Source organism: Phasianus colchicus, chromosome 2 (genome assembly GCF_987193195.1).
Source record: "Phasianus colchicus chromosome 2, bPhaCol1.hap1.1, whole genome shotgun sequence".
NCBI lineage: Eukaryota > Metazoa > Chordata > Aves > Galliformes > Phasianidae > Phasianus > Phasianus colchicus.
In genome coordinates, this window is record NC_143437.1 from 44,650,822 (window position 1) to 44,676,920 (window position 26,099).

Here is a 26,099-nt window from a genome sequence, read left to right on the forward strand (position 1 = left end):
AAGCTCTCTAGAGCCCAGGTGAGTTTGGGTTGGGAAGTACGGAGAGACTTCTCATCCAGAAAATGATTTCTGTTTCATTTCCAGGCACATGGTCAAGCTGACCTGCTGCTTGATATTGTTGGCCAAGCCTTGCCATAAACTAATGAGGGAACTTAAGGCAGAAAGATGTGGCAACAGAGAAGTAAGAGAAGAGTTTAATTTAAGTTGGGAGAAGAATGTTGTGGGCTTCAGGAAAACACAAGGATGGTTACAATAAAATTGGAAGAAAATAAAAAGATATACATAACTAGAGGATCTAAGTAGTTCTTCTGTTGAGTTCTTTGTGTATACTCCTAGTGCAAAGTAGACCCCTGTGATCTTCCCTGGCCACAACTCTTCTTGAGCTTGGGAAGAAGACTGTATTTTGTTGTGGCCTCTGTGATCGGCCCAGGGCATATTATAGTAGCACAGTCTTCCCGTGGGGTGGATTAACAATGACTAATAGCTGAACATCCATCTGGGTGCTTGCTCATTTTCCCCTTCAGGAGGAGAGGAGAAAAAAATAGGATGGGAAGAGGGCTAGAAAGCTCATGGGTCAAATAAAGAAAGGAAGATTCCTTACCAATTACTGTCATAGACGAAACAGATTTAACTCTGGGGGAAGCTGACTTGGTGTACTGCCAAATGAAATAGGTATTGATTGATTCAGATAGAGGGGAAACCCTGCTGCAGATATATTTTCATTGTTATGTAGCAAATGGTATAACTAAGATCTGGTACATCATACAGGGCAAATTTTCAGAAACAGTGTCTGGATGTTTATGAAGAATTAAAAATGTGCCTATGTACATTCAAAGTTGAGGATGAATAGGCTGAAGCTGTTTCAAAAAGCAAGGATGGGGAGAGGTATTTTGTTAGCGTAGGCTGCAGAGGTTCAACATTACTTTCAACATGTCATTGATTTTATTTGTTGCCGAGTGTGCCCATGCTTCTGAATAGCTGTTGCATTCTCTGAGCTGTGCCAATACTAGTACTGCCCATTAGCTCCATTAGTTTCCCAGATTTGTGCCCAGCTGTAGAAGCTACAGTAGCCATTCTGGGTGACTGCTTTTGCAGGCAGAGATGCTTTTGTCAGTTGCTAATCTCTTCGTATTGTTGTATGAGTACTGACCTTAGCAATTATTGTAATCTTCCAAATCTCTTACCTGCTGTGGATCTTGGAAACAGACTCATCTCAAATACTGCTTCAACAGCTGCAGATTTCTGTATGCCTCAGTAATGATCAGCGGGTTTTACAGAATGCAGAAGTTACTGTAAAATTCCACAAATTTTATAAGACAATGAATGCAAGCAGTAAGTATCAAGTCCTACCCAAGTAATTAGGTATATAAATATTATGACAAATAATTAAGAAAGTGGATTGCTTGTTCACGTTAGTGTAAAAACTGCTATCATTCATGAAGAATATCATGAGAGACTCAACATCTTTTCGAAAGTGTTGTGTAGACAGTATAATTTTGTTGTCATTAAAACGCTATGAAGGTATTAAAGACAAACAGACCCAAACTGGGAAGCATTAAAACTTAGGAAGAAAAACAAAAAGCTTACCATGTTTTTTTCTATCACACCACTTTTTCAAAAGTAATTTCAGTTTTCAAAAAATTTGAGGTAACTTTTTATCTGTACATTTCTTATTCACATTAAACATCAATGATACAGAATATTTTGTGTGATGAAAATAATATAAATTAAGAATTGCTGATGTGTTGCTCTATGGGAGAAGAAGCTTTTTGTAACAACCCCAGTGTTCTTTAATGATATAGACGTGTCTTTGACACTTGTTTTCTGTCATACTATGATCTATCAGTGTGATTTTGATGCCAATTATTTTCTGGAAAATAGTTGTGTATACTGTATTAGCAAAACCACTATTAGATTATGATCAAGCAGATGTCTTTGGTGTATTTGTTCTGTATGAAAGTATTGGGCTTTACTTGTGTTTAACGGACACCAGGGCACCTCTTCAACTCTTCTTTAAGTAGCTTTTTTGTTACTTCTGTTGTTTTACTTCTTTAAAGGGAGAGATTCATTTTTTAATTTTAATGGGAGAGTAAAATTAAGGTATGTCCTGAGCGTAAGACCCACTACTGCTAATATCAGTCTTAATACTGGGAGTGTCTGTTTCTGAAACAGTATAAGCAAATATGTGTTTAGATTCCGAGTGGCATTTGTTTTATTAAAATAAATAAATAAACCAACAGTGGAATAACTAAAAAGAAAAAAGAATAAATGTTGTCCCCAAGAAAGAAGCAATAAATAAACCTCTGTCCTGCGGGAACCCTTGCAATGGCAGTGTGGTACTCTAGAAATGGAAAAGATAGTGTAGGAATAAAAATGGAATGGCTGTTTTGCTGATCAACACAGTAGTACTTTACTTTTGTTTTGATTGTTTGCTAAGAGATGTGGAGTTATTACTGCAAGCTGGATACGTTGTGCTTACCTATGCAATTTGTAGTCTGAAGTTCAGACTGTAAAAAATGGAAATTGAAAATAAGTTGTATCTAAGAAAAATAGTTTATAAGATGAAGATTCACCTTAAATTCATGCACAAATACAATGTTAAAGTAAAGAACAAAAACTTTTAGAGAGGCTTACCTAGTTTTTGCATACTTAGTTTCAAATGCTTTAAAATATCTTCAAAGATTTTCCTTAATCTGAATTTGGTTTACTGACAACAAGTTATCTGGGACAAGTACGCAATCTTTCAGTTATCTACTCTCTTAATGTGATTATCTTGTACAAATTAATATAGTAGTTTTTCTCAACAACAGTTGTACAGTACGTTACTCAAGGGTATCATTCTTTTTAACAGTTTCCTAACCCTACTCAACTTTTACCTGTTCAATATATCTCACATCACCAAATCTTCCATCTGATTGATTTCTTTGATGTTAGGTTAATCAGATATAGCTTTTCATTGTGATTGCTGCCTGCACTACATTTTATTTTGAATGGTGTTCACCTAAAATCTGCCTTCTTGTAATATATCTGTCAGATATATGCCTATATGTCAGATATGGATGAAGTCTTTTTTTTTTTCAAAATAAGAAAAGCCATATTCTGATGTCCTTTGTAGTAGATCGTTCAACAGACAAATTAAAAACCTGTAAGTACTGTCAAATTTGATTCAAACCCTTTTGGCCAATCAAGAGCAGTGCATACTTTGCATTGTAAAAATATCCTAAAAAAAAAATAAATAAATTATTGAAGATGGAGATAGATTTGACAGAGTCCTAGAATCCTTAGAGTTGGAAGGGGCCTTTAGACATCATCTAGTCCAAACCCCCTGCAATGAAGAGAGACATGCACAGCTCGATCAGGTTGCCCAGGGCCTGAGCCAGCCTCACCTTGAAAGTCTCCAGGAATGGGTGTCAGCCACATCTGTAGGCAGCCTGTTCCAGTGCCTCACCACCCTCTCTGTAAAAAACTTTTCCTTATATCCAGTATATATCTACCCTCTTTAAGCTTGAAGCCATTTCCCTTTGTTCTATCACAGACCCAGGGTGGGTCTAGAAATTTAATGTTGATGTAATGGTACCAACCATGCAAATTTAAAGTACATTTCTTATTTAAATTTATATGAAACATGCACAATATGTGCATCAAATGTGCATTTCAAATATGTGTTTCTGATCCAGCTATGGTATTAGAATTGTATCTCAGTACTGGAAGTGAAGTACCTGTTGTTGTATTTCTTGTCATATCTTTTGGTCTTGTCTTTGTGTTTGATACATACACAAACATTTTCTGAATTTAGTAATTGGTTTCTTTTCCATAATTGAATGTTCTATTTTTTTTCTAGAGATTTCAGAGCATGTTATAAATGAGTAACGTCTAAAAATAATTGCATCCTTGCAGCCCTTCTGGTGACATTGTTACGTGTGTCAGTGATCTGATCTCCATAGTCAGCAAGGTGATTGAGAATGAATAGAAATATCACAACCACTAAAACTATTATTTGTGAATATACCTACATAAAAAGATACTGCTTCTCTTTAATGTTGGAGACCTTGCAGCTATCTTATTACTTCATTATAAATCCTAAAATACAATTAAACCCTCAATAATCAACAATCTAAGAAATGATTTACATGTAGGATGTACGATATTCCTTATGTGCAGGACCAGAATGTGTTAGAATATATATATGTATATATATACATATATGTGTATATATATATATATATTATTCTGGACAGAGATTGTAAGTTAATATCAGGATACAAGAAAAGAAATATTTTTTCCTTCTAAACTCTCTGAAATGTCTACTCCAGCAACTTATAGTCTCTTTATGAAATGTAAACAAATGCCTCTAGCATTTCTCTCAGGTAACAGTGTAGAAGTGTGTTGAATCATTGTAAAGTATGCTATTCTGGAATTCTGAACTTTTGTTTATTTGTTTTTATTTAATATGCATCTTATTAAATTTGAGAATTACTGAACAAGTTTTGGCTTTCTGCTTTCACTAAGGCAATGATTTCTAGTTATATAAATAGGAGAAATATATTATTATGGTATGTTAGTAGATGATATATTTTATGGGACTTATCTGTGAAAGGAAAATGAGAAATATCTGTGGTGGCTGGGCTGCAAAATCAGCCACTGTCTGATATAGTTCAGTGGGTTTTCTTCCATTCATTGAAAAGAACAATTAATGGTAAAACATGGAATAAAATAGCTGGGTATTGAAATAATAGAGATTAAAAGGTATCATTGACTTGTGCGATCAAATCCAGGATTGTGGAAAGTGAGAGTTAATGATGAACAATTTGCCTTAATAGAAAGAGTATCTTATAAAAGCAAAGTGTTCTTGAGGTAAAATTGACAAATTTAATCTTGAGGTTCTATTTTCAACCTTCATTCCTCTTGTGATTGCATGGCTTTCTTTACAAACAGCACATATGGGTAGCCAAGTATAGCAGAAATGCTAAGTCATGACTTGAAGCAGTGATTGAGCAGCTGGTGGGAAGGCAGAGCCAACCCAGGGGAGCTCAGGTGCATGCAATACCTGAGTGACCAGAAAGGTGGAGCCAGGATCCACCCCTTCCCAGACTTCATTTAAGGGTTGGCAGTGAAGGCAAGGACATCTTGCTGGAGATCCATGTGTACCTGAGGCTTTCTGAAGGTAAGCAGCTTCTTTATTTCTGCATCAGCAGCTGCTGCATTTGAGCATATTCGCACCTGCTGTGGCCTAGGGCTTTGCTACTGTGCCCTTATTGCTACACTTTCCATTATGTTACAGTGTTACACCCAGAGTTGTAACATTTGTTAGGCTTTGTCCGTTTAAAAATTCTAGTTTTACATTTTATTATTTTTTCACAGCAATATCAAAAACGTAGTTCAGTGATTTTTGGGTCTGTCGTTGTGGAAGAGCCATATTTTAGGAATAGGCTGTGTGTTTGGGAATAATGTAGTCATCAGTTTTACTCTTCCTTGTGAATTTGTGGGAAGACAAAGATGATTATTCCATGTTGCTTTCAGCACTTTTACTGCTTAATGCTGTGCTGGAAGATTTCTGGTAATTTTTATTTTAAAGCAGTGATACTATCCTTACTTCATTGTGTTTTGAACTTAAGAAACAAACTGTAATCGACTCTGAAAATATAGTAATGCATTGACACCCTATTTTATTCATCAAGTAATATGGATATGGAAATGATATAGCATGTTCTGAACACCAAGGCAGAAATGTGCATGAGAGTATATGTGCTAATTTAATTGAGTTTAGCCCATTTTTTTTCCAGTTTTTGAGGTGATATTAGCTGAATCTAAAAGCAGGTAGGAAAAAACACCATCAAACAGTATGTTTCATAGTAAGTTTGAAGTCTTATGTTTCATCTATTTTGTTTTGTTTTCTTTTTTTTTTTTTTAAGAGCAATGGAAGATGTTTGAAAGGAAGTTGTAAAAACCCAGAAGGTGCTTGGATATGTAATATTGTACCAGAGGGAAACATTCCTTTCTCGCTTATAATTTTCATCCTCTTGAATATAACTGCAGATACTGCTCTTATTCATCTAAAGTGTCATAGCAGTGCCTCTTAGGGACAAGTATTGTACTATACAAACATTCACCTAAGGCTACCCTATTTAATGACTGTTTTCTCAAAGACTAAAGACCAGGAGAAATAGGCATCACCTCTTTGCCAAGAGCAGCAAGTAACCCTACATCATCTAGTGCTGATGAGTCCCACTGTAGATGAGGATTAGTACCAGTATATTATTTTTTCCTGTGTGTAACAGCTGTAAGTAATCTCCCCCTAAAAACTGGCTGAGAGCTAACAGAAATAAAAGTAAAACATCTGTGTCAGCTAAGCACAGCTGTCTGCCTCTGTGAATATATCCACAGAGCATTCAGTATGATAGTTGCTCATCTTTGTGTCCTACTTAAGGTTTTATCAATTAATAAGAGTCAACAACACAATTAAAAATTGAAGAATCAATTACTGTTTTATTACATCCTTCCTGTTACCAGAGATTTGTATAGCTCTTGCAGCTTTCCATACTTTATTTGTAACGTAGTATTTTCAAGCAACCTTAGCAGTGAACAAACCAGTGAAAGTATCTGATGACAGCAAGTTTGCTTGCTGGGAAGGCCTTTCTATCACTCCTTTCTCAGTTTGTTACATACTCAGCTGAGTATACTTAGTAAGAACACTGAGTATTTTCGTTTTCAGTTATCTTGCACTGTTTTCTGTCTACATCCAGGAACTCAGTGATCCCTTAATTAGATGTAAACCTGGTCTGGGACACCTGGTGTGAACTTGCACTGAATTTTAAATCCCAAGCTTGAATTGTTTACATCTGCTACTTTATCACCATTTTTGGAGCAATGTTGAAATCCCCTTTACAAGTTCCTAGGGGGCTTAGTGGGAATATTAAATCCTAATATACCTGGAGTCATCGTTATGTCTGTGGACCAGTACAAGCCAGAAGTATTAACATCATAATATAGTTTGAACAGGTGTTTCATTTTATATCCGTTTTTAAATTTCATTTAAAAAACAGTCTTTAACTTGATAGCAGCATTTTTCCAGCTCAGATGCACATATATGTGCATCTAACATTTCTCATGCTACTTCTGATAGTATTAAGTAATGCCCAGTTAATATCCAGATTAGTTCTTCACATTAATCCTCTCGACAGTCATGTTAACATAGGGTAATTATCATTTGTGCTACCCTTTTAACTATATTTGTTAGTAGAGTATTTTTCTTGTTAATAAATCCTTCAGTCAGCCTGAAGTAGAAACTTCATAACTGTCCTACTGCAAGTATTCATTGTGGACTCTTTGATTCCACGTGAGTCCTTTTCAAGTAATTTAAGTCAGAACTGATCTTCACAATTTATCCTAGAGGTTGAAGCTTGGTTACTAGTGAGAGAATGGTTTGTTTTTTTCAGTAGGAGTTGGGTTTTGACTGCCTTCTAAAGTGCTCCTGACTCTATAGAAAGCCTAGATAAATAAACTAGTTGCTCTTCAGAGTGGTCATGTGACTACAAGCTAGCTTTGTGTTATAAATATCATTTTCACAACTTGGTTCATGCTTTTCTGAACAACATGAGGTATTGATAAGTCCATGAGCTTACAGTTCCAAAAGAAGAGTCCCTTGGTTTCTGCTTTGGTGAGAAGTGAACCTCCTGCTGCTTCTCCAAAACAGATGAACTCAACCAAGAGATTGTATAGCATCTGACAGTGAGGACAGCAGTAAAATATTTAGGCTTCAATATGCACAAAGCACGTTTCCAAATGTATTTAAAGCATCAGTTTTCTAAAGTCAACCCATTACACTTTAGTTAGTCCTTAAACTGATATTTATCAGACAGCTAGTTACACAGACCCACTGCAACTTAGTATGGATGGACTGTGTTGAGAGCATGTTTTGTGTTGAGACAGAGCACCGCACCTTTTGAGAGACTGCAAAGAATAATTGCCTTCTAATTTTGGGGGGGGGGGAGAGTATTAGAGCACATTTTTAGTAGAAATGAATATGAAAGGGAGAAGGAAAAAGGAGTTCTTTGGTATTAGGAAAGTAAAAAGTAATTGTATAATAAAGATGGGCTGTAAATAAGGAGTATGTGAGTTGACTCCTCTTTCCTGCTGCCCCCTGTAACAAACTTGGAGAAGTTTTTACAAGAATCATCTGTCAAACTTGCTTATAGTTTTGGCTATATAATGGCACTTCTCAGTTCATAAGTAATAACACAGGATGCATCTCTTTAATAATTCATATGAGTAACTGAGTTTAATGAAGTTGAATGCTTTTAGAGTCAATATAGCTGGGGAATGGAGTTTTGAGTCAGTTGTTCGAACGTGTCTGTACTCCTGTGAAAACTTAAAAAAATATTTAAAAATAATTTGAAATTATTTGACTGTTCAGTGTTATATGTATTGTTTTTGATGCTTATAACATTGAACGGCATATTTATTAATTGTGCTCTAGTAAGCAATATCATTTTTTAATCTCCTGCGGACGTTAATATTTTTTTCTATATTTTAAATCCTTGTCTCTTCTCCGTTTTTATTATAAAATTGTCACAAGTACAGATTTTTCTGTGTTGTAACAAACTGTTGACAATTTGCCAAAGCCTGAGCAAACAAAATCAAAATATCCTTGCAAACTTAATCCAAGCCAAAGCTATAGCTGAATAAGTAGAGTAACTTCTGCTGCTAGCATTTCTCCTCAATTTTATTCTGCGTGCATTTGCTTCGATTTTAATTGCAAATGTTGTCATTATCAAATTTAATAGGAAGTACAAGGTATGCATGTGCTTTGTTTCAGGGAGACCAATTCTGATTCATAACAATTATCCACTACTATATTTTTGATGTGTCTGCCAAGCGTTGTGCATTAGTGAAATACATTTCATGTTCTTAATTATTGAGAGTGGAGCAAAAGATTGAGATTGATTTCAAAAAAATAATTTTAATGCTTGTTGAAGTTTCCACTTCCATTTAATGTTCTGCACTGCTTATGGTATGGAATAGATTGTGATCATATAGTGAAGACCTCTGGGTGGTGGAAGAACAAAAAGAAGATGATGATCAAAGATTTTATATGAAGTACAGCTAGAACAAAACCTACAACATATGTAGAGTCTTTACTCAATTTCTATTTAATTAGTTTTCTATTGTTTACCTTCAAATTGCATCGATATTAAAGGTTTTGCAAGACCATGTGAAAAATTAGGTATGTTTCATGAAGTGAATGAAATAATATTCTACGCAATTAAGTAGCTGTAAGAAGGATTTCTGCACAGGCAACTTTATCTAAATTTTATTTTAAGAAGTCTAATCTTTTAGGAGTCAGAATTTCAATTTTTTGGAACATCAGGGTCAAATAACATAAATTTGTTTCAGCTTTGTTTTTAATCTTTCTTTTTGGTGAGTTACCTTTTCACACTTAATAAGAGGTCATTTGTGTATTCTGTGGGTTCATTTCTCATTTCCCATCAACTGTACTATTTACTTCTATATTCAGAGAGAATTAGTTTAATGCTCAAATTTCCTGAGAATATGAGAGATGCTTACCTTGTATTATACGCATGCTGTTGAAGTAAGCCTGGGAGTTTCTTCAGGTATTATGTTAGAAAGAGGAATTCTCGTTGAGTGTATTCTTGTGCAGGGATATAAAGAGGGACTGAAAAACTTAAGATGTCATTTAATTAAAAAATGTTGGAATGAAGGCTGTCGTAGAAGTGTAGTAGAAGAAATACCTCATAAGACTACTTCATGAAACCTTTTATTTGTAGCAGCTAAAATATGCTGGAGTTTGTCTATACTGATATTTGTCTAGCTTGCTCCTAAAAGCCTCTGAAGATGGAGATTCTGTACTCTCTGTGTGGTGTGTTCCATGGAATATCTGTTCTGTACTAGGAGAAAGAATGTCCTATGTCTTTTGCTTTGCTACACAAGCTGATTTTTTAAAATTCTTTAATTCTGGTTATTAAATATGGTTATTAAGAACAGGGGGTCTCTCTGTTCTGTATGTATGTTTGGCTATTTGAAGTCCTTTGTGATACCTACCTCTTGTACCGCTTTTCTAATACAAACAAACCTGATTTCCTCAGTGCTTCTAAATAGCTGATACTGTGTTGATTTCCTTTGGTAAATTCTGTTTAGGTATATTGTTTTAATTGTGGTGCTTTCAACTGGGCAGGGTATTACACCTGAGTATTCTTCAGCAGCAAACAGAGCAGAATAACTACCCTGCATGTATTATGTAAGTCATACACATGCCGTGTTGAAGTATGCCTCAATATGATCATATTGTTTCTCTATATAACTCATGGTTAGCTTGTATTTATTTAAGGACAGACCACGTATTTATCTATTGCACCTTTGTCCTGCCTAGGAACTTTCCATTTTTAGTCCCCATTTGATTTTTTTCAGGCTTCTCTTTCTTTTGTCTATTTGATTTTGGGGCCAGCTTTTTAGTTCAGATCCTCTTTGACATTTATAATTTTTCCAAGGCTACTGTTAGAATTGAAAAGTATGCTCTGTTCAGTAATATGCTACTGAAAGTTTTGGATAGATGAGAATTGAAGGCCTGATACTGGTAATTTCTCTGGGCACAGGAGTTAATTGATGTATGCTCTCAGATCTTTATATGAGACAGTATCAAGATAAGACATTGTTTCTAAGCTGCTCAGGCTAGATTGTGAATTCAGCTGGCAAGATTTTTGACATTAACTTTGCACAACTTTCATCAATTTTTAAAATCTGTAGTAAATGCTAAAAGGCTACTGTGGTTAAGTCACATGGCAAGATGTGACTCGGTCTAAAAAAAAAAAGAAGCCCAAACAATTATGCAGTTTTATATGAAAAGAAAATAAATTGAAAATAAATTGTGGGTATAAGAGTTGAAAGAATGAATGTTGAGATTCCGTCATAGATGAGACAAAGAAAAACACTTAACTTTGTTGTTCAAATGTCGTCTTAATTTCTCCCGATCCCAACTGTGTCCTAGTATTCCTTATATAACACGTCCTTGGAGATTCACAGAGGATTCTAAGCTTCTTATGTAGTCTGACTGCTAAAGAAAAATATAAAGCAGAAGTAGTAAACTTGTTTTCTTCCTTAATGATGGCATGTTAATTATATATACTGAAAGATTCTGAGCTTTCTTATAAAATCATGTGTTCTTTTTTTATACCAAATTCATTAAATACACCAGGTCTTTCTTTGACTTGTTCCTAGGGGTTTTGGCTTGTTCTTTGTTTTTTCTTTAAAGAAGTTCTCATGTTAGGCTGATAGCAGTTGCTGTCAGCCATTAGACAGAACCTTGGCATTTTCATCATGTAAGTTGAGCCTGGCCCATCTGAGGACAAAGTACTAAAGGCTAATCCAGAACATCAGACCCTAATTCAGTAAGGTTCATTCAATGAATTTAACAGATCTATGCTCTGAGGTTTTTGGTTCCTTCTTGTGATAGTGAGGAGCAAGCTCCATGCAACTAAATACTACTTTCATTCTATGGTATTGCACTAATACTGGATAATTTATATCCTACTTTCATTTTCTATATTCCAGTAGTTCCAAATTTTTTGTATCATAATCATTTTCCACAAAGTATTGATGGAATACAAGATTTGTTCTTAAATACAGATTCTATACGTTTTCAGTGAAGAATCAAACTGCCTCAATTACATTTCAGTCCCTGCTTTATAAGATTTAGGGTAGTGTTTGTAAGTGGCTTATGCAAAATTAATCTTACACTGGAAGCTGCATGAGGGGAATCATTCATGACAATGCAACATGAACCAGTGGGTAAGGCATTGGTTTACAAGGCCTATAAGAGAATGTGACTGTAGGAAATCGCTTCTTGCCATTCCTCAGCTGCATGCTATTGTACAAACATGTTGTGTTCCTATGTTGCTCATTGTTATGACCATCACTTACTTCACATGTGTTTTGGAGTAAGAATTATGTCATAGAGTGGGTTTTTTCACTGCTTTGAAGAACTGAGCCTTGATATTAGTGCAAACTGTTAGGTATAACTGTAATGCGAACAATAAGTCATAATTGCCATCCAGTGTTCAGTAATGGAAGTCGTGTATCATTATTTGACATCTTAGATGCAGCTAATGCAAGTGTAATGTTATAGCTAAAGCACTATATAAAATTCAGTGGATGGGATAGCTCACTGGAAACAAAACAGAATTTAATGCAAATAAATGGAAGCAACAAGATGCACTAATAGGTTGTTAACGTACTTTTTTTATGTTGGAGCAAAAAACCAAAAGAATAGAGTACTTCTAAAAATCTATAAATGAGATTTGCCAAGGATCTCCTGCATGTTTCTTCTTTACAAGGCAAGGTTACCATTTTTCTACTTTTTCCTACTCTACTTATGTGTTAAGGTCACTAACATCTACTAATATGCAGTAGCAAGCAAGAAGGAGAATTTCTCCTTTTTTTTTTTCCTCCTTAGGGACTAAAGATGAATTTCCAGATATATACTTCAGAAACGTTTGTATAGCACACCTTTTGTTTAGAGCATTTGTTGTATGTCATGTGCCTTCATGTTATTGCAGGACAGAGGCTTAGATTGCTTTGGTAAGAAGTTCCTGAGTTGCACAGAGGATACTACACTAGCAGATAAACTTTATTTTAGGGGATAGAGTAAAGGTCCTACATCTGTCAGTGGTATGGACTGCTGTATAAGCAAGCCTGTTTTGTATTTTTTCCTCTCTGGATTATTTTCAGTTTGCATCTTGTGCTGCATTCGTTATTTTATAGCATTTTATCCTGAGGTGACACTGATAGCAGATTATTGTAGGAAGTACTGCAGCTGATGTAAATGGTTGCGGTCTTCCAGTGGCACAGCAGTGAAAAATCCTGCTTAAATCCATAGCAGTTTGTTTCCTTAATAGGAACAGGAGATAGAGTGTTCCCAAATTGAAAATTTGAGTAATAAGCAGGCGCAGTCTCAAAAAAAAAAAAAAAAAAAGCACCATGTATAATCTTGACATTAACTCTGATAGTTTCTGCCACTGTGTGGATATTGCATCCATTTTCCTGAGATTGAGTTTTACCAATGAGTCTTCAGTTATATTCTTCAGTCTTGATCAGATGCTTTGTAACCTATTTAGCAGCATTTTCAGGGTTAGATGGAAGAAGAGGCTATGCAGCTGCTTTTCAGCAGCATGCAGCAAGCACAAGCTTTGTGTCCTCCTTTTATCTTTCAGCAGCCCAGATGTTTGTTGATGTTCATCAATAGTGAGGAAAAAGAAGAAACCTTATAGCAATTCTGATGATAATGTTCTAAGGAGTGACTGATAGCTCTTTTTGGCAGTACAGAATACAGAAAGATCAGCTTCTTTTAGAGCAGCCCTACTTTACTCCCAGCATGCTGTTTATACTTAAAAAATACTGGGGCTGAGGAAGAGGTTCTGTAATTAGGGGGACTAATGTGAGCATCCTCAGAATATACTAGAAACTCATCCTGTGCAAGAAATACAGTAAATTCAGACCTGAAAATCCATGAAAGGGGTTTGTTTAGGTCCTGCAAATACTGAGGCATTCAAAAATCATTAGCCGCTTTCTGAAAAAACTACTTGTTCATGATTGACAGCAGTGAATACCGCACATAGACTCTGTATTAACACAGCCATCAATCTTCATCTGTAATATCTTCTCCTTGTCTAAAATTCTGCAGAAGTGTTAAAGTAATCAACATAACATGCAGCATTCATTAACTGCCAGTTCATTTCTTTACAATTCTTGGTATTGCTGGGTGAGAGAAGAGTGAGTCCAATTTCTTCTTATATAAAATTCATTTTCCCTTCTTAAAGACTCATCTACAAAGCATAACAGCATAGGTAACTTCTTTTATCAAACGTGATTCAAAACCTTCATGGGTGCTCATGGTTGTGCTGTTAGCTTTGGGCTGAAATAACTAAATTATGAAGATTATCTATTATCTGTTTCGCCAGAAATGAAATACACATTTTGATAAGCAAATTGGATGATTAGATCCTCAGAATTGTGACAGTTACCTCATCTGCATATGTAGATATACATTCTAGTGAATAAATAAGTGCACATTGGACAAAAAGATTTAAATAGTAACCTGAATGCTTGCCCATGTTCATGAGAAAGATGAACAAACAATTTCAGGGATATGTCTCTAAGGTAAGAATACATATAGAAATATTTTTGAATTTTTAGTGCAAGGAATTTTATGGACTGCAAAAGAAAAGACCTGTGCACTTAAGTAATAAACACTGAAGATAAATTCATTCTTAATACATTCCCCTTTCTTTCACTGGTAAATTGGTTTCTGGACTTTTTGTTTGTTCTTACTCAGGTTACTAACTAATAGCTACAAGATTTATTTCAAATACCAGTACCTTAGTCCTTCTGCTGTTTGATCATTCAGTAGGAGAGGTAACCAGGGAAATAAAGATTCGGTAGGTGTCATCTCTATCACAGAATTATTTTCTGTATTTTTAGTGCGTATTTCCATTGCAAGAGAATTCCATATTCTCTGTATTATATTACTGCTGTGAAAATTGAGTATCCTTTTGGGATACATGTGTCAACAGAAAGGCACATCACAAAAATAAATGGAATAATTGCAAGCAAACAATTTTCAGCTTGTGTTCTCAGGACTCTTTTATTTTGATTGATATTTTACTCACTCTGGGAATCCTTCCTGGTAATGTAATCTTGAAAACAGTTCAGTTGTTCTCTGACCTTTGTGTTCAGAAACATTTGTTGAAGTTGTTTTGCATACAGGCTCTTGCAGAAAATTCTGGTCAGGGACAGTTTCACTTAAGTGTAAAATGGCTCCACAAGAGCTTATAAGTTTAAAGGAGGCAAACAGTCATAGTTCCTTCCTCATTTTCCATACAAATGCTTCAGTTCTGTCATTCCTGCACTTTTCATCCATCTCTATAGTAAATTAAGAAATAAAACAGCAATGAGGATGCATTGTCATCCAAGAAAGATCTGCATTGTTTCTCCTTCCAGTGTGGGGCCTGACTGAGCTGCCTTGCTGCCATATCTTTCCTGTTTGGCTCAGTGCATTTGTGCTCCAGACTTTCAAGCCCTGATTGTATTAAATCGCAAGAAAATGTTTACTCATAAAAGTCACAAGGTGAGATCTGTACTCAATAGAAACAGGTAGTAACAAACTCTGTTTGCTGGCTCTGGACCTCCAGGGGCCCCAGGAAGCTATCTGCATGACTCTGGTTTGGTGATTTCTTTGCCCTGGCTGCAAACTGGGTCTGTAGCATCTGCACACTGAGAGTGGAGCTGGGCTGTCCAGCTTGCAGCTCCACTGCACTTTAGGAACTGCATCAACTATGATTTTTTTTTTTTCCTCTTACCCTTGCTTTTCTGACAACCTGGTCTGAGCTATTTGCTAGCAATGCCACTCTCAGGTATAAATCAACACTTCATCTATTTCAGATCGCTTCATCTGAAATGCCAAAAAAAAAAGGGGGTTATTGAGACTGATTGTAGCACTGACATATAAATAGGAAATCTTTCTTCGTGTCAAGATGACCCTGAGCTTTTCTCTCTATTCAAAAATATTCATATAATATCTTTGTGACAGTTGTAGTGATTCCTCTCATGACATTAAGAGTACTTTAATTAGAATGAAGAAGCTATTCTAACAGAGAAAACAAAAAGAGTGGGTTAACACTTTGGCTAGTAATCTTTAGCAAATGTTTCACTATACCCCACTTTGAGAACAAACTGTCATATGTAAAAGGTTAAAAATCTACTAATAAGGATAATCGAGCTTTTTAATGACTGTCTTTGCAGAGTCACTGTGCAAAATCATGATTATGATTAATTTCCTTAGGGGATGCTTGACTGACAGCAAGTGAAGCTGACTATTGCAGAGCTATAAATGGAGATTTGGTTGTGTTATTTGCCTACTCGGGCAAGAAGTACAGGCTTGTTGAACTGCGTAGGACATAATATGTTTGTAAAGGATCTTGTGTTGTAAAGCTCAACTGACTGGACAGGATTAAATCTTCAGTACTTCTGCCCCAAACTCTTTCTGACCTTTTGCTGTGCTCTCCAATGCATTTGACATTCTAGAGAAGGACACAAGGCAGCATAGCAAATACATTTTCAAGGTTTTCTACAAGAAAAATTATACAAGCTATTCTGAAGTTATGTTCCACCAATTGTATGCATTGTCTCAGTAACACATGACAATCAGCCAGGTGGTTCTGTTAGGCTTCTCAGTTTCTTCTCTCACATAAGGGCAATCTAGAGCTAACGATCTCTTTCAGCCTCCTTTTCCTAAGCTACAGCTGGAGCTATGGCCAGAGCACATGTGAAATTCCCAGCTGTCTTCTGAAGCACTCAGCTTTTTGGTGTTATTCTGAAAAGCATTTAGGTTTCTTTAACCTATGCAGATTTCAACAAATGTGGAAAATCCTGCATGTTTTCTTCACAGTTTTATTTCTTGTTATGTCTTGGGGTGGGATATCAAGCACTGCAGTAGGTTCCCCAGGGAGGTGGTTGAGTCACCATGCCTAGATGTGTTTAAAAACCATTTTGCTCTGGGACGCGATTTAGCGGAGGGTTGTTAGAGTTAAGGTAGTATGGTTAGGTTGCGGTTGGACTTGATGATCTTCAAGGTCTTTTCCAACCCGAGCAATTCTGTGATTCTGTTCTAGAGAAGTATGTCCATCGTCAGATGTAATTCAGGTTTTCTGGCTTTTGGAAGTAGTTTCCAAGTCTTCATGTGATCCCTGCTGAACAACAGCTATTCTTTTCATTGTTCAGTCTGCAACAAGGAGCTAAGTTGCCTGAAATACTTATTTTTGAAAAGGGTGGAAGAAATGAAAAATAGGAACTGATGTTTCATAGCTGCAAAATCTACCCCATCCTTTATTGTGCTTGTCCTTACGTTCATTATAAGCTAGAGTAAGGATTATAGTGGTTTATTATCGTTGTTTATTGTAGTCTTGTTTTGTGCTTAAAAGAATATGTTTATTATGGAACCCAAGCTTCATTTGATTTCAATTTATCTGTGATCATAAATCATTCAGGCCTTCTTGAAAATCCCATCCTTAGTCCTTGTTGTGCCTATGTACTGTTGCTGCTAGTCCTCAGTTTGGTCATCACAACTTCAGGGGCCTTCCTGCAGAGGATGCAGCCTGCTTGACAAAGAGGTGTCAAACCATGGCAGGATAGCTGGCTTGTGGAATAGGAGCTGTCAGAAGAAGCGAAAAAAGACTGAGTCTTTCTTTTCCTTATCACAGGTGACAGCTGAGGGAAATAGAGATTTTAATGCTGGAAGCAGATTTTATTTTAGAAACCTGATTTTATTTATGCAAGAGTATTAGGATATGCTGCGCCAAAAATATTGAAATTACCTTTTTTTTTTTCTTTCCAGAAGCCTTTTTGTTCCAGTGAGCTTACAACAACAAATATTACTGTAAAGCCTGGTGTGCTCACTGCTGATGTTTTTGTCTGGATTATAATTCCTTCCTTCTAGGATGTAAATCCAGTAGGAAAAAGTGTTACACTGAAGTGCAATACTGTCCAGATATTTAACTGGTCTTGACACAGGATGATCAGCAAAAGCTTCCTTCAGTGAAGGGAAGTTGCATAAATCTTCTTTGGTATATGCCAATTAGTATTTCTAGTTAGAAAAGTAGTTCCTTCTTTGTAAGTGAAAAAGCTGGTGGTTCTTGGATTTTAATCCCTTTTGCCTAGGCAAGGGTCATTATCAGTAGCAGTTTTCTATTCATACAGTAACGTGAGGCCTGCTTGTGAGATTTCTCCCAGAAGTGAAACATTCAAACTGACTTGCGTGGCTAATTGAGACAAAAAAAAAACAAGCTTAAGCTTAGTTAACTGAAAGGCACAACTAAGCAATTACTCACGCCATATAATACCATTTCCATGCAGCCACCCACACACTACTGATCCCAGAGACAATCGCAGTGCTGTTCTGTCTCCTTTAGAAAGGGAAGGGCTTTTAGAAGTATGACTGCATGGAACCCACTCTATCAGGAGAAGTATGTGTTGCTCAAGAAAACCTTATGTCAGGATCTTTGACCTATGAAACACAAGCTGAATCATGATAGAAAGGGATAATTATGTCTTATGTAGTAGGCAGAAGCCTTGCAGGAAACGCCTGTGATTACTTTCAATTCTTTTCAGACATTAAACATGCAGCTGATAGGCAGAAAATGGTCATTTTAGAAGGAGCTTTTTAATTCTTGCCACAGTTTAAGTACCTTTGTTCAGTAAGTGGTGTAGCCGTCTTTGATACTGGATTGGAGCTCTGCTGATACTTTCCTGTGTTAATGTGTTATTGGAGGTAAATTGAGACAGGGATTTTTGTCTGGCCTTAAGAACAGATGGGAGGCAGAAAATTGCCTGACTTGGGAGATCCCAGATACCTGGTGGGTTAAGATGCCTTTTAAAGAAATGTGAAGTCAGGAATTGGAGAATGAAGAAAAAAGTACCAGCACTGTCATACTACTGTTCGTTTTCCAGGGATCCAGGGCTTGAGGTACATTTAGCAGCAGGTCAGATCATCGCCCTAAATTTAAACAAAATATTGGGAGAGGCATCTTGTTGCCCATTGGTTTAATGGGTGAGATGCAGCCCTATTTATGTCATCAGATGATGAAGATACCAGAAAGTTTAGAAATCTAAGTTACTGTAACTTAAAATTAGTCATTTGTTGTACCCTGACTGTAAAGCTGCACATTGAAAACATTGAGAAAGTGTTTTTGCCTGTTGCTGTTATTTTCATTTAGATGGTAATGTTGACTAATTAATAAAACTTGTCAAAGCAGAATATATCCTCATATCAGTGAGAATAACTTAAGAGAAATATGCACTCTGCATCCCAATGTAATGGTTGTAATCTGCTTTTGAAACTCTGGAAGATGCATCATGGGTAGTAGGCAGTCAGCTTCTAAGTATACCTTCATAAATCTTACTGTGGCAATTTTAAAGAAATATAATCAAAGTGATTGAAATGTTTTTTTTCTTCCCTCTTCTACAGTTCCAAAAGAAATACAAGTATAGCCTTCATGACTTTGTTGAGCCTTCTCTAGTAATCCTCTGACTTCTCAAGGCAAGCAGTGCCTGCTTTGAAGACTGTGGGCTTATTTGATGTTAGATGGCCCAGTCTGCATGATATTGATAAGGGAAATTTTACCTTGCAATGTCCAGTTTCTTGGTCTCAAGATATATACACTGAAATACGCTGGGATACCTTTCCTATAAAGAAAGGTTGAGGAAGTTGGGCTTCTTCAGCCTGCAGAAGGCTTTGGGGAGACCCTACTGTGGCCTTTCAGTACTTGAGGGGAGCTTATAAACAGGAGGGAACCTACTTCTTATATGATCAAATAGTGATAAACTTTTAAACTAAAAGAAGGGAGTTTTAGAAGAAGTTTTTTTCTCAGAAGGTGGTGAAGCCCTGGAGCGGGCTGCTCGTGTTCAGTGCCAGGTTGGAGGGGCCCTGAGCAGCCCAATCTGGTGGGTGGCTGCCCTACCTATGGGAGTGAGTTGAAACTACCTCATCTTTAAGGTCCATTTCAACCTAACACATTCTATAATTCTATGAAACATTATTTAATAGAGTCCAAAGTACATGGGTCACTGTTTTGAGTTTGAACTATTTGGGTGGAGTTGGCCATGATTCTGAAAATCTGATTCTGCTTGATTATTTTTTTTTCAGAATTAAAGAAAAACAAAGTATAGATAGTAATGAAAGAAGTGAGAAGTGATATAGAGATCAACTGTTTGTAAATGAAACTGAAAAAAAGTGTCAGTGATTTGGTGGAAATGTTGCCATTATAAAACGAGTCTGTAAAATGTTGCTGTAAACTGTAGGCAGCCCACCTGGACTGGGGAAAATTTACTATATTTCATGTCCTTTCAAAGACTGTGTCATGGCTCTACCTCCAAAGAATGGTGGGGTCTCACGGTAAATGGACTTTTATCCCAAGGATGGTGATTTACAGTCTTGACAGAACTCAGCAGGATGTGTAGTAACCTAAATATCTGTTAATGACCTTCCTGTCTTGAAAAGGCCTGTTTTTTTTTTTTTAGGAGTTTCTTTAACTCTCAGTGGCTTTGCAGTACTGGATAGAATGATTGGAAATTAGCACAACTGCCGGCAGATGTTAATCATGTAGCTTAATGCACTGCTGGAGGGCTTTTGCGTTATGTTGGTGAGCATAGCTTAAGTACCTGTACAGAGCTGATTAGACCATGTTGTCCTGTGTGTCATCAACAGATGCCACACTCTCCACACCAGAGAACTTACTCTCAATGAAGCCATTAACTACATTTTTTTCTGGCTTAGCGTCAAAGTTTTAATCTGGCCTACCTGTATGGAAACTTTTTGCTCACTTTGTTGTTCCAGGCTGCTTCCTTTCCCTTTTTCTTTGCACCTTCATCCTCAGGCTGTTATGAGAGTCCTCTCATAGCTCTCTTGTCAATCTACAGTTCCTTTATTGACTTTTTAAAGATTGTCCTATATAACCCTCTTTTTCATTTTCTTTAACTGTATTTTAAGGTTTTGGTCTTGTTCATTTTTGTTTCCTTGTTTTATGTTTTCAGCTATAGGAAGCTTTGCTAATGACTTCCAAGCCTACTTTAGTTATTGCAAATCTGTCTCCTACGGGAGTTTTGCTGACAATGTTTTGACTCTACCACCTTGTGCCTGAGCTGTGGGATTTGCCCAAAGCTGAAGTTAAAATCAAAATTGTAAGAAGTTTCATGAAGGAAACAGTTCAGAGAGGAGTAGTAGAATCATAAAATGGCTTGGATTGGAAGGGACCACAATGATCATTAGAGTCCAACCCCCCTTCCACAGGCAGGGCCACCAACCTCCAGATGTGGTACTAGTCCAGATTGCCCAGGGCCTCATCCAGCCTGATTCTGAAAACACCTCCAGGGATGGGGCATCCACCACCTCTCTGGGCAGCATGTTCAGCAGAGCACCTCACCCTCTCTTTGCGAAGAACTTGTACCTGATATCCAATCTAAACTTTCCCTCCTTGAGCTTAAAACTGTATCCTACCACTATATACTCTAGTAGGAAGTTGATTCCCCTTCAGTTTATAATCCCTTCTTAAATACTGGAAGGCTGCAATGAGGTGTCCTCACAGCTGCCTCTTTTCCAGGCTGAACAAGCCCAGCTCCCTCAGCCTGTCTTCATAGGGGAGGTGCTCCAGTCCCCTGATCATCTTTGTGGGTTTCCTCTGGGGCCTCTCCAATAGCTCCACATCTTTCCTGTGTTTGGGGCCTGAGACCTGGACACTGCTCCAGACAGGGCCTCACAAGAGCAGAGTAGAGAGGGACAATCACCTCCCAGTCCCTGCTGGACATCACTAAAAAAAAAAAAAAAAACACCAAACAAACAAAAAACTCACTACTGTGGAAAATGAAGCATTTTCATAGGTAGCTTTATTCTTAAAGACAGTTTTGGGAAAACAGTCTCTCTGAATATTGTCTACTTGGCTTCCAGTGCTCGTGAAATGCAGCCAGCTTTCTGTATACCCAAATCTGCTTTTGTTACAAGCAGATTTTTTCTTCATTTTATTAAAGAAAAAAATTTAATTTTGGTGATATTTGGATTGGTTTTGGTTAAAAATGTATAATTTATCACTGTTAAAACAAAATGTCTATGCCACAGCAATCTAGATTCAGTTATGTCTCTCATTCTTCCTCATCAGTGAAATCATCTGCCAGCTTTTTTCTGTGTTGCTGTCTAAATCTAAGAGACATGCTGAAAATATATCCAGTATTAGAAACTGTAACCTCCTTCTCTCTGACTTGCTTGATTTTTACTTTTGGCAAATACTTCCATAGTATTGCTCATGAACAGTCATTCTCTCCTACAGTTCTGTGCAGTGTGTTAAGGTGTCAAACCAAAACCTAGGCTATATACAGCTGTCATAGGATCTTGGTGAAGTATTTTACAACAACATATTGTTTGGGGATTAATGGAAATAGTTCATTAAGTTTCAGTTCATTGAATTTTCATTTCAATTTTCCATGTACTGACATAATTATGGGAATTGATTGTAGATGTACAGACTTGCCTGTATGTTTCCAGGCTCAAAGTATGGTAAGGGCAAATCTTAAGATTTTTTTTTTTCCCCACTTACACACTTTCCATTTATACTTATCACTATGAATATTCTTTCTGTAGTTTAAAGCTTGTTTGGGTTGAGTCCTTCATGCTCATGAATTACAGCCAATGAAAAGCAGCCATAGTTCCAGTGGACTACAACCCAATTAACTTTAGATCTAAAAGTTTCATAATTCAGACTCTATTTTCTTCCCTGCTAGTTGCACCTAAGAATATCAGTAGAGGTGATGAGAGCAAGCAGGTATTCTCTTTCCACTATTTAAATAAAACCAGACACATCTGAATCTACTATTTATATTATTAAAGGCTAGTTGCACCTAAGAATATCAGTAGAGGTGATGAGAGCAAGCAGGTATTCTCTTTCCACTATTTAAATAAAACCAGACACATCTGAATCTACTATTTATATTATTAAAGCACTGAAATATACTAGCATTATATTTTTTTTCTAGTGTCAGATTGAGTCTCAGGTGAAGTTCTTGACTTTTTGCTAGGTGTAGTGTGTCCATATTCAAACTCCTTTCAAAACATCAGCCGTTATGGTGTGGAGTATCATATGGCCAGATGAGGAATTTCTCATTTTCTTGGACTGGAAACATGTACAGTTTCTATCCAGTATGGTAACTAAATCACTCTGGATCTTGCAGTTCAGCAGAGAACTCCTTCATGTGTCAAGAGGCACAAGGGGAGTTCATTGTAATGAAGCACTAAGAACGAGGTGCTATGTGTCTCCTCTAGGGACATGGTTGCAGAGGATTTTTCCATTCTATAAGGACAAAGGAGACGGTAACTTGTGTAGGACTGTCATTCTAGCTGTTCATGCCTGATCTTGGCAATCCTGGTGAATCAGGATAGCTGTGCTGTAAAATCTGCCCTAAAACCTAACAAGGTTACTATTGAAATCTCTTCTGACAGCTATTTAATGCCTACCAAATGCTGAGGCAATAAAAATGCATTTTGCAGCAGCATTTGGATAATAAATATTGCAAACAGTTTGAAGTCATTGCTTCTCTTAACTGCTGTAACAGTAAAGTTTTTAAGTTAACCTTAAGCCAGTTCTTGTTGGATTTAAATACTTCTTGGTGTGATAGAGTGTATTTTGAAAAGCAACAGTAACAAAATCATCATACAGATATTCTGCTAGTAGTCAAGTGAAAATAGGTAAGATTCATTAGTTCTCTAGTTTGTAAAGGGGAGTGTCCTGTTTTTCCTGGGGGCGAGATAAGAGAATTTGAGCACTGAGTACTGTTTGCTATTAATGCAGTTATCAGACTTCCCTTTCATTTTTTTTCAGTTCCATGTGAAAATGGATAAGTATTGAAAAATTATTATTATTTTAATAATATATTTATGTTACAGAGGAATTAATTTGAATTTTTACTTCAAAAGCAAACAAACCAAACCAATCCCCTAAATAATAAAAATAATAAATAGGGAGAAAGAAAAGAGAAAACTGTTCATTTGCCTTTTTTAAATTAGCAATTTATAATTCTTGGCTTCCTGAACTGCAGCCATACATTACAGTTGTAACTGTTGAAGTAGAATTTAATGCCACTTATAAAGAGTTGATTTTAGAAAAGCAGTGGAAGGGCGTGGAGGAATATAAGAGGAAAGATGAAAGGAGGTAGGCAAACTTACATTATAATCTCTTTCTTGTGGCTTAAATAAAATTTTATAATATTGAAAAATAATTTGTATTAGAAAGTTTGTGTCTTATCTGGCTCCCTTTCCTCTGCCCTCCTCCTGTCAGATTTGTGGTGCTGCAGGGTTGTTTATTGCTGCTTTGGATATCACAGCCCCAGAAGCTTCTGTCTCTGAGCAGAAAGCCATGTTCAGTGAAATGTTGTCTGATGAAGGATGCCAGAAACAGAAAGACATCTTTATCCTAATAAAAGAGTTTTTGATAAAGGAAGTTGTGAGAACATTCTTCTAGAGTTCATAATTACCTTTGTTTCACTACAGTAAATTAGGTTGGTGAATAATAGTTTCCACCCTCCTTGGAGTACCTTTTAAAATACTGTGCTGATACAACGAAGTGTACTGTATTTTGTGCACTTCTAAGTAGTGATTTATTTTCAGCAAATGAAAAACTTTTTTGTTGTTTTACCTTTCCATTGGATCTAAGTGGACAGTATAAGTTATGCTTAAGACACACTTTACTTTGCTACTGATTTTATTACTCTAAATTCTTTCTATTGGATTAATCGCTGCTAGAATTAAAACATTTACGTGTGGGGATTTTTCATTCTTTAATGTGTTTAGCCTTCATTGTGAGGTAGGAAAATATGGTTTACTATATGGATAAGTGATGTTTAAAAAAAAACTTGCTTGCAATAAGGGATTTGAATAGAAAAGCTGTTCTCTTAATAACTGTTGCATTATGCATCTTTCTGTATTTCTAAACAAGAACATATTATTCTGGAACAGAATGTCCATGCAATAGAGTCACTTAACTCATGATAGTCTTATCTCTATAGTTATTGTGGGTTAACTGTTCCTGAATACCTACTCTAGTTAACTACCTGCGTAGAAAAGTCCTCTGTCCATGTGTGCTCAGTAATCTATGACAGAGGAAGTTCAGCACCCCTTTTTTAAACCTTAAGCAGCTGCCTAAGCACTGGAATATCCTATCTTCTGTGGAAATCCTTAGTACAAATTCTTCAGTTCTTATAGCTCTTTGACCTTTAGAAAAAAATTTTACGTAACTTGTGTATAATCAATGAATATTAAGATATTCAAGAGAATTCAAAACAAGAGAGTTTTGGCTAAGCAGGCTATTATACCAAAAAGAGAATAGAGTGCTTACTCTTGTCCTGGGCTTGCTGTAAAACTCCAAAGGAAGGATCTCCAGAAGAGATCCTTCCCTACTGGTAGTCAGCTGTTAAATAGATCTAAAAGGTGGAGCCAGGTTCTACCCCTTCCAGCAGCACAGGTGAATTGCCTTCACCTGTGCTCCTTTGGCTGACTCATTGCTCGCCTCAGGTGATCAATCTCTGATTCAGCAGTTCCCATACAAATTTGTAATTTGGTAGCTACAGCATAGGTATGTTTAATTATTATACTGACAAATACATTAACCTTTCAATCTGAGGGACATGTAATAGCTATGAGGGTGCAAGTTATTGCACTTTGCAGCTGACTGTTGTGGTAGTTGTGCAAGCATTGTGGCTACTTATTTTTTGTTACTGGTGTGAATGTCAAAGACAGTGATGCTTGGATTTTTGAGTTCCCAAATGGCTTGAAGAACTAGATATTTAAAAACATCTCTTTGGCAGGTGATATGAACATGCTTGATAGGTAGTCATTAGAGAATAAAGCAAGGATTTAGCAATCTCATTTTATGGGCTCACTCTTCTATAGCATTATGCTCATAAAAATCCTAATGACATAATATGGGTATGTTGAAAATGAGTGACTGGGAGCCCAAAGAGAGAGAGAGAGAGCAGTTGTGGAATTCAGAAGTTGTCATCCACGTTCTGATAGGCTTTTTTTCCTGTTCAGCTTCCCATCTATTAAAATCTGGGTCTTCAGTGGAAGGGGGCAAGGGCAAAAGAAATAAAAGTCCTCTCATGAAAAGAAACTGTTGTAAGGGAGTAGGTGACACATTAATAAACTCTTTCCAGTAATAACCTAAGCTATGAGAATGAAAATACTCAAACATTTAAAAATCAATGATGCTGAACACTACAACTTCACTTCTCCTGTTGAGTTCATTTTTTTTTAAATGTCTTCTAATAGTTGATTTTCTAAAAACATTACTTTTTTAAAAATTTAACAGATAATTAATCTGTTTCTCTATTTAGAAAATGGTACTTTTCTTACCAAGAGACTGTTACTCATTCTTTTATCGTATCTGAATTTAGTTTCCCTCTGGTCTGTAGTATTCTCCCTTTTATTGCTGGTACCAGGAACTGTTTAAAGGAAGCTGCTATGGGACTGCTTTCCTCTAGCCACCATCACTACTATT

At 36.5% G+C, this 26,099-nt stretch overlaps 1 protein-coding gene across 1 annotated transcript in view; it reads left to right on the forward strand.

Moving 5' to 3' along the window:
* The window catches only part of PRKN (parkin RBR E3 ubiquitin protein ligase), a 683,347-nt gene that overhangs the window by 366,407 nt on the left and 290,841 nt on the right, over positions 1–26,099 (forward strand). The window lies entirely within an intron of this gene.